This window comes from Dasypus novemcinctus, chromosome 10, assembly GCF_030445035.2.
Source record: "Dasypus novemcinctus isolate mDasNov1 chromosome 10, mDasNov1.1.hap2, whole genome shotgun sequence".
NCBI lineage: Eukaryota > Metazoa > Chordata > Mammalia > Cingulata > Dasypodidae > Dasypus > Dasypus novemcinctus.
The window spans coordinates 92,852,517-92,867,143 of record NC_080682.1 but is presented as its reverse complement, the minus strand read 5'-3'; the positions used below and the strand labels follow the sequence as shown (position 1 = coordinate 92,867,143).

Sequence of the window (14,627 nt, the reverse complement as noted above, 5' to 3'; positions counted from 1 at the left end):
CACCTCTTCTATGTGGACATTGGATTGGTTGTGTCCATTGCACCTCTATGTCAAGAGGAGGCTCAGATTCCACATGGATGCTGGATGCAATCCTCCCACTTTCAGTTGTAATCACTCTAGGCTCCATGGTGTGGTAGGAATACCAGTTTTAGAAGATCAAACTGCTGGCAAAAAAGAAAGAAGCATGGTGAAATAAGAGACAACTGTGAGGTATTTACAGTTTGAATTCATTTTTTGTTGAGGAATTTGCAGTTTAAATTCATTTTTTGTTGTTTAAAAGTTTGATTCCTTCAGAAGCAGTGTAACCCTAGAGAAAGAGTGCATGACTTTTCCTTAAATTGCTTACATAGGCTAAGGAAGTAATTATTTGTGAGGTACAAAGAAAGGGAAGCGGACTTGGCCCAGTGGATAGGGGGTCCGTCTACCATATGGGAGGCCCACAGTTCAAACCCCGGGCTTCCATGACTCATGTGGAGCTGGCCGCACGCAGTGCTGATGCGCGCAAGGAGTGCCCTGCCACGCAGGGGTGTCCCCGTGTAGGGGAGCCCCACGCGCAAGGAGTGCTCCCCGTAAGGAGAGCTGCCCAGCATGAAAGAAAGTTCAGCCTGCCCAGGAAGGGCGCTGCACACATGGAGAGCTGACACATGAAAGGACGCAACAAAAAGAAACACAGATTCCTGTGCTGCTGACAACAGAAGAGGACAAAGAAGAACACACATGCAGCAAATGGACACAGAGAGCAGACAACGAAGGGTTGGGCGGGGGAAGGGGAGAGAAATTAAAAAAAAAAGGGGATATCTGATTTTCTGGTTTAGGTTAGAACGCTGACTAATTGCCTGGGCCATTGTGCAGGATAAAATGTATACGAAAAGCAATAGAATTTGAGGAAAGATAGTGAGTCTAGTTTTAAACATGCTTCTGAACATCAAATGGCAGTTATTTCAAGTCATTCTTGTTTCTTGTTTCTAGGATATAAAGCACCTTATTACTTTTAACTAAATGCTGTCTTATATGTCTATTTAGGTTCTCTAAGAATCAACCAGAAAAAACATTACTTCCTATTTATGTCCCCATTGAATGACTCCTTAAATGTAAAAATTCAGCCAGGATGACCTAACTTCTTTTAAGCTATTTTTTTTTGTAATCTGTTCTGAAGTGTGCACAAAGTATAATATTCAAGAAAAACTACCTCTCTCCCAATACGCAAAAAACTTTATGTCTGCAGTTCTTTAAAAGGCCATGTTATTAAAGTTTTAGAAGTCTATATAAACATTAATGGACATCTATATTAATTTGAAATTGTGTAGCTACAAAATCTAATCTCTACTAATTCATCATTTTTAAAACTCCAGGTCTTTTTTTGTTTGTTTGTTTGTTTGGTGTATTTTTTTTAAATTTCTCTCCCATCCCCCCACCCCCACCCCCACCGCACCCGGTTGTCCACTCTCTGTGTCTATTTGCTGGGTCTTCTTTGTCAGCTTCTGTTGTTGTCAGCAGCATGAGAATCTGTGTTTCTTTTGGTTGCATCATCTTGTTGTGTCAGCTCCATGTGTGTGCGGCACCATTCCTGGGCAGGCTGCACTTCCTTTCGGCTGGGCGGCTCTCCTCCTTGCGCGTGGGGCTCCCCTACGCGGTGGGGCTCCCCTACGCGGGGGACAAACCTGCGTGGCAGGGCACTCCTTGTGCGCATCAGCACTGCGCATGGGCCAGCTGCACATGGGTCAAGGAGGCCCAGGGTTTGAACAGTGGACCTCCCATGTGGTAGACAGACGCCCTAACCACTGGGCCAAGTCCTCCGCCTCCAGGTTTTAATAATGAATTAATAAAATTCTAGTCAAGCAATACTGGGAAAAATGTGAAGGAAAAAAATACATACACTTGATTCCACAAAATATTTCAAGAGACTGAAGAAAGGCTTTGAAAAAAATAGAAAGAATTATATTTATACCGTAGCCCCTAACCTGGGAAAACTGAAGACAAGGTAAATAAAGATTTCAGGTCCATGTTGAATTTTCTCTCTGGATAATAAACATTGATAATGACTTTTAAGTTTGTCTTTTGCTGGTAAAATCTTCAATTTTTTTTATTACTTATCTATTACCATAAGAGATGGATTATAGAATTCACTGTTACAGCACCAAATCACATTATGTGGAGAGTTTTTAAAAGGTGTTTAACTCTGATTGTGCCTGGATAAAATAACATTGAAATATTTTTTCATCAGGAAATTATGTCTGCTTCTCTTGAAATCTCTAATAGCTCAAAATTCCAGGTCTCTGAGTTCATCCTGATGGGATTCCCAGGTATTCACAGATGGCAACACTGGCTCTCCTTACCCTTTGCACTCCTCTACTTATTAGCAATTGGTGCTAACACCCTCATCCTCATCACCATCTGCCAGGATTCCAGGATTCTACTCTACAGCAACCCGTGTACTATTTCTTATGTATACTCTCTGTGGTGGACATGGGCCTGGCCACTACCATCATGCCCAAGATCCTGGCCATCTTCTGGTTTAATGCCAAGGTCATTAGTCTGCCTGAGTGTTTTGCTCAGATTTATACAATCCATTGCTTTGTTGAAATGGAATCTGGTATCTTCCTCTGCAAGGCTTTTGATAGATATGTGGTTATTTGTCACCCTCTTCACTACTCAACATTTGTCACCCTACATTAATCTTAGAAGCTACCATGTTCATGATGTTCAGAAATGGATTGTTTGTCATTCCAGTGCCTGTGCTTGCAGCCCAACGCAATTATTTCTCCAAGAGTGAGATTGATCATAGTCTATGCTCTAACCTTGAGGTCATAAGCCTAGCTTGTGAAGACAGGAAGCCAAACATTTGTCAACTACTTCTGGTTTGGCTTGGCATGGGAAGTGATATAAGTCTTATATTACTGTCATATATTTTGATTCTGTGCTCTGTTCTAAGACTGAACTCAACCAAAGTTGCATTCGAGGCTCTGAGCACTTGTTGCTCCCACCTCATCCTCATCATTTTTTTTCTATACTGTTATTGTTGTGCTTTCGATCACTCACCTGGCAGAGACTAGGGCTACTTTGATTCCAGTTCTACTCAATGTGTTGAACAACATTATTCCCCCTGTGCTAAACCCTATGGTCTATGCACTTAGGACAAAAGAGCTTAGGACAGGGTTCCAAAAGATGCTTTGGTTGTGCCTAAAAAACAACTGAAACATATAAACTTTCTCCATGGACTTCAGTTTCTTTTAAAGTGAGAAGTAGAACTTATAGGAAGATGGAAGGGCAAATAAGTACCTTTGAGATCCCTTTTCATATATTTAAAATAAATGATTGTGAAAGTATCTGAGGAAAAAAATACTTCAGTGTCTCTAAAATGAGAGGACTTTTTACCCAACCAAGCAAATGGAATAAAAATCCAGAATGAATGATTGATTTTCACGTCCTAAAAACTAAAACAAATATAAAAAAACAAACATATATAAACATACATACACACAAACACAACACTAACCAAAGAACTAAATGATTGGGACACAAATTACATGTCATACTTCTCACTGATTGCTATAACTTGAAAGCCAAGAAGTCAGTCAGCATGAAGTGGCCTCACTCCCAAAATATGGAATCTAGGGGCAGGAATGAAAAACACTTCACAAGAGCAGAGTGCACACACTCTAAAATAAAGGCCTAGGTAGAACATAGGAAGATGACCCAATATGGACAAAAGGAACACAAACACTATAGAAAGACAGAAGAATCTGCCTCTTCATTTGCCTCTTCAGTTCTTGTTCTGTCTTTTCTGCACTGATCTGCTGCCCAGAAAACTTACTCTCATATGCTGCATACCCAGGTTCCTATGTCTTCTGGAATTTGGCTGGACTGAGCCAATAGGAAGCACTGGCAGGAGATGAGAGTTCAAGAGGAGAGAGATTTTGGGTCTCCTTTGACCTCAAGACTTTGACTGGAAGTGTCCCTTTCAGCAATTGCCACATTGCTCCAACTCTTACAGCTAACCTGTAATACCTTTTCTTCCCATTCCCTTTCACAACAAGAGATTTATAAAATCTTTTTGATATTAGTTTCTAGGTGCCCCACATGTGTTTCCCACCCAACATCCATTTTTATTTCCATAATCCACTTTGATTTTGTTAATAGTAACTTCATTAAAATTCTCTTTAGACATATTTCTGTGTGCATTTTGTTTTCATACTGGAATTCGGTCATTATAGCTTTATCTATACCAGGGGCTTGTAACAAGGGGTCTGTGAGTTTGTATTGAAATTCAAAAAACATTATTCTTCTGGGGATATGTTGGTGCAGGTGTGACTTATTTATTAAATAATACACGCTATTGTATGGACTTAGTAAGGGGCCTGTGGTTTTCACCTGACTGGCAAAAGAGTCCATGGGACAAAAAAGGTTAAGAACTCCTGATCAATACCATCACCACCTCTCCCAACTGCTGCTGCTACAACAGCCACACCAGGATGTAGGTTGCTTGAGGAGGAGTGAGGAAATCTTTTGATGAATACAAATAAAGACACATTAAGGCACGAGGCAGATAAAGAAATTTTGCCCAATATAAACTCTATTCCTGAAAATGTTTTTCTCTTTTTTAATGACCCTTTAACAGAAATAAGGTTTAATTTATCATTGTCAAGTATTTTATTTGGATTATCATGTATTTCCATTGGGCCCATGCTTAGAGTGTATAATTAGTTCGGTGGACATTTTATGGGGCATTTTTGTATAATGAATTTGAGATGCAACTTGCTAAATGCTACTTACTAAGTAATATATTTTGTACTGCCATTTGCCTTTCAGTTAAATTTAAAAGGTAAATTCTGTCAATTCCTATGTATGATGAAAATAATGGAAGGTTCTTTCTCATTAGTCTGGCTGTCCAAACATAATAGAATTTATTATTTTCATTTAAAGACTTAAAAAGAGAAAAGTAAACATATAAAACAAATTTCTTTAAAAACAGTATGTTCTAGAATTACAGAAGATAGAAATAATACAGGAAAAATATATATGATATCTTCAATAAATAGAAAATATAATGGTATTCTTATCAAATAAGAATGACCATGATAAGAAAGAAGTGCATTGAAACAAAACAGAAATAAATACTATTCTAGCAGAAATAACATATACCTTATGGTCTAGCAAAATTGAAAATGTCAGCAATTTATGTATGAGCTGCTTAATTAATACATGCAATGTAGAAAAGACATGAAAATAAGAAAATTCTGAAAATTGGTAAGGAATATAGATCACAGAGTTCCAAAAGAAGCCAATAAATGCTATTCAGAAAAGAAGATCAAACAAATGGAAAAGAAATGACCATTTAAGATATAAATCAAGGAGATCAGATTCTATAAAATATATACTCTTGAGTTTGGAAATCAAGAGGGTAATCCTGGTTTTAAAATAATCCCACTTAAATGAATGTTAACCAGTGGTGTGTTATTTAATACAAATATAGAGATGAATTCATTGGAGCTAGATGGAAGTGAAACTGGATTTCCTGAGATCAAACACTTGATGGACTATTTTTTTTTTCTTGTTTCTATGTGTGTGCATATGTGAACTGGCATCATCTTTATCTCTTTATGTAGGCCATTTTTTTCTTCTTCTCCAAACCCAGGCCACATGCCTATCTATGTTTCCTAGAGCCTGATGCAAAAAAATAATTACAAATTAACTAAAAAATTAATATTTATTAAGGATATTAAGAAGAAAGAACTAATAAATTTAAAAGCAGACAAATTCCACAATCATCACAACTTCCTGAAAAAGAACATATATTTTAATTAATTTATTGCCTGGCACATATTTGTAATAAAATCTAAAGTATTTTAAACCTAATATAACTGAAAGCTTACAGAGATATTGCAAGACTGGAAAAATCAATGCTACATGCATATACTCTAAAATGATTCACCATTTTTTACATTTTACCCCATTTGCTTTATAATTTTTTTCTTTCTACCCATATGTATGTATATATTATTTTTATGAAAGATTTCAGAGGTAAGTTTGAGACACTGATCCTGTTTACCTTTAAATGCTTCATGTATATTTTCTAAGAATAAATACATTGATTTTCATAACCACAGAGAGTCAACAATGCCAAGGAAATGATGCTGATACTAACTTAATCCATAGTCCATACTTGAATTTTATCAGAGATTCTATAATGTCCTTTATAGCAATTATTTCAGGTTAGGGATCCAATCCATGATCAGTCATTGCACATGGTTTCCGTGACTCTTTTTTCTATTTCATATATGAAAGGTATGAGGGACAATGACTAGAAGAACAAGGTAATTGCCTTGTTGGTGCTATATTGTATTGCCACCATGCAGAGAGATGAGAAACTGAAGGGTGTTAATGGTAAAAACTAAGACTGATACCTGGCAAAGAGATCCTTATATCCTGCTGTAAAATAGTGGACATAGCTGAGGAGCAATCACTGGGCTTGATAATTGAATCACACACTTAATAACCATTTAGTACTCAGCAAAACAGTCTGCTATATTTAGGTCTAGGTCTTGATCGGGAATGCCCGGGTTCCTGAAACTTTCGATGTGGTGGACGAATGACCCTGATGCTGTGGTTCTGCATATTGCCTGAACCCCCCATAGATTCCAAAGAGGTACAAGCCTCCATTTTAAGATTTGAAGCTAACCTTTTTCAAGAAGACACTGAAGAGATCTCTCCCATACAAGGCTACAGCTTTCATTCTCTGGTGCTTTCCCATCTCCCCTCCAGGTTGCCAAGCTAGTATCTAGGGTTAAATCCCAGTGAGATTATACCCTATATGAGCTGGAAGAAAAATGGACAGCAGATCCAGAGAATTAGAATTTAAGGGTGATGAATCAAGGGGAACAGAACATATGAGGAGATTGGAAAGAATTTATTAACTTGTGATACCATACTTAACATCCTGTAGAACTCCAGGAGAAGGCCCACAATATTGGTAGAGTAGCTCTGCAAAGCCTGGAGAAATTGATGGCCCATGATAAGTTAACCAGAAATGCCTGAATTTCCCTGGCAGCTGATAGAGAAAGCAATGAAAAGGCTGAAGGAAGTGCACATGTTGGACTATATATGTTATGCAAAGCCAGAAGTACCATTAAAAGATGATGTTCCTTGGAAGCACCAGCAGGACACAACATTTGCTAAGGAATTCATTGGTGAAAGGGGCATCAGCATTACCTGAATGTTCAGATGTGTCTCTTCCCATATTTAACAGTAGAAGAGGCTGCCAGAGGGCTAGACTGATTGGCAGGCATCATTATAGATGATGGATCCTTGAAGTAATATATGACATGTAGGGGCAAGTAATTTCTAGAAACCAGGGGGAACATTAGAGGGGAAGGTAATAGATTTCACTGTAGTGAGATATGGAGATAGATAATAGAATATGGTCACATTAGGAGAAAAATACATAGACACCCATCAAGAGCTCTGCTTAACCTCAACAATTGGAAGAAAGCAAGAAGGATGGAAAATTTTATTGATTTTCTCAAATAACCATCTTTTTTTATTTGTTATTCTGAATAATTTTTTGACTGTTCTTCTTTTTCTATCCTTTTTTTTTGTCTTTTTAAAAAAGATACATAGACCACAAAATATACATTAAAAAAATATAAGAGGTTCCCATATATCTCACACCCCAACTACTCCACTCCTCCCACATCATCCACCTCTTTCAATATTGTGGCACATTCATTGCATTTGGTGAATACATTTTGGAGCACTGCTGCACCACATGGATTATAGTTTACATGGTAGTTTACACTCTCCCCCATTCCATTCAGCAGGTTATGGCGGGATATATAATGTCTAGCATCTGTCCCTGCAATATCATTCAGGACAACTCCAAGTCCTGAAAATGCCCGCACATCACATCTCTTCTTCTCTCTCCCTGCCCTCAGCAACTACCATGGCTATTGTCTTCACATGAATGGTACAATTTCCTCCATTGCTAGAGGCACAATAGTTCTATATATAGTAGAATACCAGTAAATCCACTCTAATTCATATTTTATTCCTCTATTGTATGGACCCTGAGATGATGATTCTCTGGACTGGCCATGTGCCAGCTGGGCTCTGAGCTTCAGCAGAGTTGCAACACCTATTCTCTGGCTTGGTTCATTGGACTTACCCAGGTCAGCTAACAGGAAGGTGAAGATGGTTAAGTGCCACACCAGGGAACTGAGAGTGCCTACAAATGCAAGCAGGAGAATTGCATCCATCAGCCATGTGGGATCTAAGTCGCCTCTCAAATCACTATCTTTTGGTTGTCGATTTTCTTCATTTTTTTCCCTCAATTTTATTTGTTTCTGAGCTAATCTCTACTTCTTTTTTTCTGCCTGTTTTGATGCTTTTGGATTATTTTGCTGTTCTTTTTTTAGTTCAAACAGCTTAACAATTAGGTCTTTGAATTTAGCTCTCTCTTTTTTTTTAATGTAAGCATTTAGGGCTATAAATTTGCCTCTAATTACTACCTTCACTGCATTCCACACATCTTAGTGTGTTCATGTTTTCACTCATCTTGAGATATTAATAATTTCTCTTGACATTTCTTGACCCATTCACTGTTTAAGATTGTGTTGTTTATCCCACATATATTTCTGAATTTTCCCATTTTTCACCTATTTTGATTTCTTCCTTTCTTCACACTTTTCCAAGGCACACAATCCTGTCTTTTCTTTCAACCCAAAGAACTCCTTTTAGTAATTCTTGTAGGTCATTTATTTTGTTGGCAATCCTCTCTCACCTTCTGTTTTTCTGTGACTATGTTAAACTCACTTTCATATTTAAGGACAGTTTGATCAGATAAAGAATTCATGACTGACAGTTTTTTATTTTCTTAACTATATCATGTCACTGCCTGGTTACCTCCATAGTTTCTGGTGAGTAATTGGCACTTAGTTTTATTGCAGATCCCTTGTATATGATGAATGGCTATTCTCTTGCTTCTTTCAGAATTTTCTCTTTATCGTTGGTATTTGATATTCTGATAACTATGTGCCTTGGAGTGTGTCTATTCAGATTAATTCTGTCTGCAGTATCCCAGGATTCTTGGTTGTATATTTTCATTTCTTTCATCAGAGATGGAAATTATTGGCCAATATTTCTTCAAATATTCTTTCTGCCACTTTTCCATTCTCTTCTCCTTCTGGAACTTTCATGACTTGTACATTGAACAATTTGTGGTAATATTTAATTCCATGAGCTTCTGATGAAAAATTTCCCCTCTTTTCTCTATCTGTTCTATTTACTTAGCTAGATGGAAAAGGAAAAAGAGAGAAGATGTAAGTAAATAAAATTGAAATTGAAAGGGGGGACATTACTGCTCACCTCAAAGAAATCAGAAAGGATCATAAGATGATATTACACAAAACTGTAATCCAATAAATTGGCCAACCTATATGTATGGAGAAATTCCTATAAACACAGAAACAAACTACTGTCTCTAGAAGAAATAAAAGACTTGAACAAATCATTAACAAAAATGACAATGAATCAGTCATCAGAAATATCTCAATAAAGTAAAGCCCAGAAACAGGTGGATTCACAGGCGAATTATACCAACCATTTCAAGAAGAATTAATACCAATCTTCCTATACTCTTTCAAAAATTTGAGGAGGAGGGAAAAATTACCTAACTCTTTTTATGAAGCCTAACACCAAAGCCAGATAAATAGTAAAAGAAGTGAAAAATACAGACCAATCTCTCTAAAGAATATGAGGCAAAAATTCTCAACAAAATACTTGCAAATTGAACCCAATAGCATATTAAAAGAATTATACACCTTGACCCATTGAATTTTATTCCTAGTATACAAGGGAGGTTCAACACAAGGAAATCAAGTAACACAGTACACTACATTAAGTAATTGAAGGGAAAAAATATCTGATCAAATGATGGATGGAAAAAAAAAGTCATTTGACAAAATATTGCATCCTTTTCTGATAAAAACACTTCTTCAAAAGATAGGAATAGCAGGAAAGTTCATCAGCATAATACAGTGTAGATATGAAAATCCTTACAGTTGGTGTGGAATGATTGAAAGGATACAGGGTCAAAATGGAAAAACCTGTAGAATTTCTATCCACTTGTGTTGAACATTGAGATGGAAATCAAGGGGAAAAAAAACCTTTACAATTACAATTGAGAGAATAAAATATCTAGGAATTAATTTAACCAGAATGTAAAAGATCTGTATTCATAAAACAAGACAACATTGCTAAAATAAATCAAAGAAGACTTTACCAAATGGAAGGACATTCTGTGCTTGTTCATGGATTGGAAAACCATAGTGATGATGTCAATTCTACACACCTGGTTTATAGTTTTAACGCATCTTCAATCAAAATTCCAAAACAGACTTCGGTACAGAAAAAAAAATTACCAATTTTAATTAAAAGGGAAATGGACTCCAAATATCCAAAAATACTCTCAAAGTGAAGAGAGAAGTAAGAGGACTCACACTTCCTGACCTTTGGCATATTACAAAGCTACAGTTGTCAAAACAGCTTTATTCTGCCATTAGGAAGATACATTGATGAGTGGAAGATAATTGAGAGTTCATAAATAGACCCTCACCTATATGGTCAACTGATTATTTTTTTAATCAGACATGAGCTTTATTGGGACTTACAAACCATAAGAGGGTCACTGAAGGTGGCAGTTGAAAGAATGAAAGTAGTGCTCCTCAAAGATCTGGAAAAATGAGGGGTAATATGAGGGGTTTCAAGACAAAAACATTCCATGGAGTATGAAAGCAGAGGTTCTGTTAGAGTCATGTTAAACCCACAGTGGGAATTAGTAATGTTATCACAGGACGTGAGAGTATGGTTTTGAGAAGAGTAGAATTTACAACACCATCTGCACATTGTATACCTGTTTGGTGGTTTGTTACATTTTAACTTGTGTCCTGGGGCTTGCAAGTGTCTACTTGCAGTGGGTTGGAGTTCCCTAAGGTGGGGACCCAAGACCCGGTATCCACAGAACCCTCACAATCCACCCCCATACAGCAGCTTGCTTTGTTCATAGGACACAGACTGGATACACATTCCAAGACACCACTGCAGCATAAAACAGAATACTATGTCTTCCACCAAAAGCTAGTAAACCTGTAAAGACATGTTGCCGAACACAAGACAGGGAGTAAAACCATTTAGACAGGGGATTAATACCTAATTTGTCTATATGATTTACGTGCTCTTGCATATGATATAAGACCTGTGAGACTTTATGAGAGTGATCCAAGATATATACACAATGTTGAACATTAATGAGGGTGCATGTTCTACCTTGTGCCAGAGTAAGAATTTATTTTGTAGGACTGTTTTATGTAGTTCTGTGATTTCTTCATTAAGTAGATAAATTGCTACTTTAAGATTATTAAGAGCTTGAGCAATGTGGTTAGCTACAGAAGCTACTTGTTTTTCAGTAACAATTACAGCACTACCTGATGCAAAGGTAGCTAATGGAGGTCACGCCACTAGAGGTGTGAACTTTATTTTATATCTGGGTTTGGACATTTCTGAATTGCTGGGTACATGGGACAATGAGTCATATAAAGTGGCAGGGACATATGGCTGTCTCCACATGCATCATCCAGTGTAGTTGTTGGTCAAGTATGGGCACCCATTTTGCCCTCAAGTTCATAATCATCCCTTAGGCAACAGGTAAGTCCCAATGTTGAACTTTTCCATTGGAAAAGACTATCATGTTTTAGTTTACCAGTGGATTTAGATAATTTAGGAGGTGGGTAATCCATACTCAGTGTTTTTAAATCCCTCTTGGCATTCCATACATATGGAGGTAATATGATCTAAGGTAACAGATTCAGCAGTTAACCAACTTGAACCATTATATACTGCACATCCTTACACAGGCTTGGTTTAATTCATGTGTTCCTATACAGCGGAAATAATATGTTTACAAGTCTCATTGTAAGATGGCAGCTGGACTTCAGTCTTTTGTTTATAATATACTTTTAAATTTTTAAAGAAAATTCATAAATGTTACATAAGAATATGGGGGATTCCCATATGCTCTGCTCCCTACCCCTTGCACATTTCCCCACTTTAGTAAGATCTTTCATTACTGTGGTACATTTGTTACAAATGATGAATGCGTTTAAGAGCATTGACAAAAGCATGGATTATAATTTACATTGCAGTTTATATTCTCTCACACAATTCTTTAACTTATGACACTATATAATGTGCTATATTTATCAATGCAATGTCATGCAGGCTTCAAAAGGATGCTGAAAGGGACCCCAAACAGGAAACCTAAACTAAAAATTTTACTTGAGTGATGATTCCAACCATATTTAAAGATATTGTTCAAGAAAGACAGTTGTTGGACTGGTTGCTGAGAGTAATATGGAGTCTGCCTGCCTCATCCCAGAAAATAAAAAGCTCACCTGATTTTTACAAGACTACAAAGTCCACTTTACTGGGACAGAACAGTCTCTTCAACAAATGACCTGAATATCCATAACCAAAAGAATAAAAGAAGATCCAAAAAATCAAGTCAAAATCACCATGCCCCTGAACATAAAATTCAGGAACATAAAACTTCTAGAAGATAACATAGGAAAATATCTTCAAGATTTGGTAGTAAGGTGTAAATTCTAGAGCTCATATCAAAAGCTTGAAGAGTGAAAAAAAATATAGATAAACCGGGCTTCCTCAAAATTAAACACTTCTGTACCTCAAAGGGCTTTGTCAAGAAGGTAAAAAATCAGCATATTGAATGGGCGAAAATATTTGGAAATCGTGTATCTGATAATAGTTTAACATCCATTGTATATAAAATGATCTTACAACTCAACGATAAAAAGACTAATGACTCAATTTTTAAATGGACAAAAGAACAGACATTTTTACAAAGAGAAAATGCAAATAGTGAAAAACACATGACAAAATGCTCAACATCATTAGCTATTAGGGAAATGCCAATCCAAACTACAATGTGATAGCATGTCACCCACGTGAGAATGGCCACTATTAATAAAATAGAAAAGTATAAGTGTTGGAAAGATATGGAGAAATAGGAGTGCTTATTCACTGTTGGTGGGAATGTAGAATGGTACAGTTGCTGTGGAAGTCTTTGGTGGTTCCCAAAGAAATTAAATATAGATATGTTATCCTGCAGTACTATTGCTTGGTATATGTCCAGAAAAACTGAGAAGAGTGACATGAATAAGCATCTGCACACTGATGTTCATAGTGGCATTATTCACAATTGTCAAAGATGGAAACAACCCAGGTATCTTTCAACTGATGAATGGATAAATTAATTTTGATTTTTATACAGAATGGAATATTATTCAGGTGTAAGACAAAATTAAGCCATAAGACATATGACAGCATTGATAAACCTTGAGGGCATTATTGAGTGAAGGAAGCTAGACACAAAAAAGGACAAATTTTTTATGATCTCACCGATAAGAATTCATTATAGCAAGAAAACTCACGGACTTAATAGGTAGAATATATATCACCAGAAGTTACAATGAGGATGGAGAATGGAAATCTGAAGCTTAATTTGTGCAAAAGTTGTAAAAATATTGTTTGTAAATGTTAAATCGTGGCAAGAATATATTATCATGCTTGTAATTAGCAGTGCTAATATTTGGGTATGATAGTGGTTAGAGGGAAAGTTTAAGGTAAAGTATATCACTAGAATGAAAGCAAAGGGAGAAAATGCAGGCCTGCACAGCATTGAGAACCCTTTTGTGGACGATGAGTATACTTTGGATTAATTGTATGGTACATGTCAATACAGTACATTAAAAAAACAACATTCCAATTACACACATACCCACACACACAAAGAATGGTGTGACAGGAGAGGGCAGAGAGTGGCACAATAAAATGCCATGATTTCTTGCCAAATTCCCAGGTTGGGCCAATTTTTGTTTTCAGAAACCTTTAACTGAGGAGGTTTTCAGGTCCAGAGCAGAAAAGATAACTTCCTGCAAGTGTATAACGTAGCAAGTATAATCTGTAATAATTCTTTCTGTCCTTTCAAAAATGGACTGTAGTCATTTACTTGCATAACTCTCCTGAGGTAAAGGGAATATTCAGACATTTTGAGAATTTTTGGGATAGAGCTTGTGAACTGACATTGATACCTGGTGATTGAAAATATCATCACGGCCCCCTGGTAAGAATTAGGGCTTAAGGGCAACAGATAACAAATGAAGTCCTGGGTAAAGTCTGGCTTTCAGTAGATCCACTGAGTCATAGTTTTATCTATTGGTTATTTCCCAGGTCCCTGAGTATATAATTGAAAGTAATAACTACATTACATCCTAGGCCTCTGCATTGAGATACCACAGTGGAGAAGGCTATGTAGAAGCCAAAACAGCTGACTCCTGCCCTACAGCCAATTTAGTACACCAGAAACAGTATCACCTGGAGGGAATGGAAGAGATTAGTACCCCCATTAAAGATCTAAAGGAGGCAATGTGTTATCCCTGTGGTATCTTGTGTAATTCTCCTGTTTGACCCCTAAAGAAATGAGATAAATCCTAGAGAATAACTGTACATTACTGCAGTCTCAATCAAGTATTAGCTACTAGTAGATAAAATTGCAACTG

The 14,627-nt window shown here is 36.8% G+C and overlaps 1 pseudogene; it reads left to right on the top strand.

Annotated features, from left to right (window-relative positions):
- Positions 1-2,230: 2,230 nt before the first annotated feature.
- Positions 2,231-3,195, top strand: LOC101422079 (olfactory receptor 56B1-like; annotated as a pseudogene).
- Positions 3,196-14,627: the final 11,432 nt, after the last annotated feature.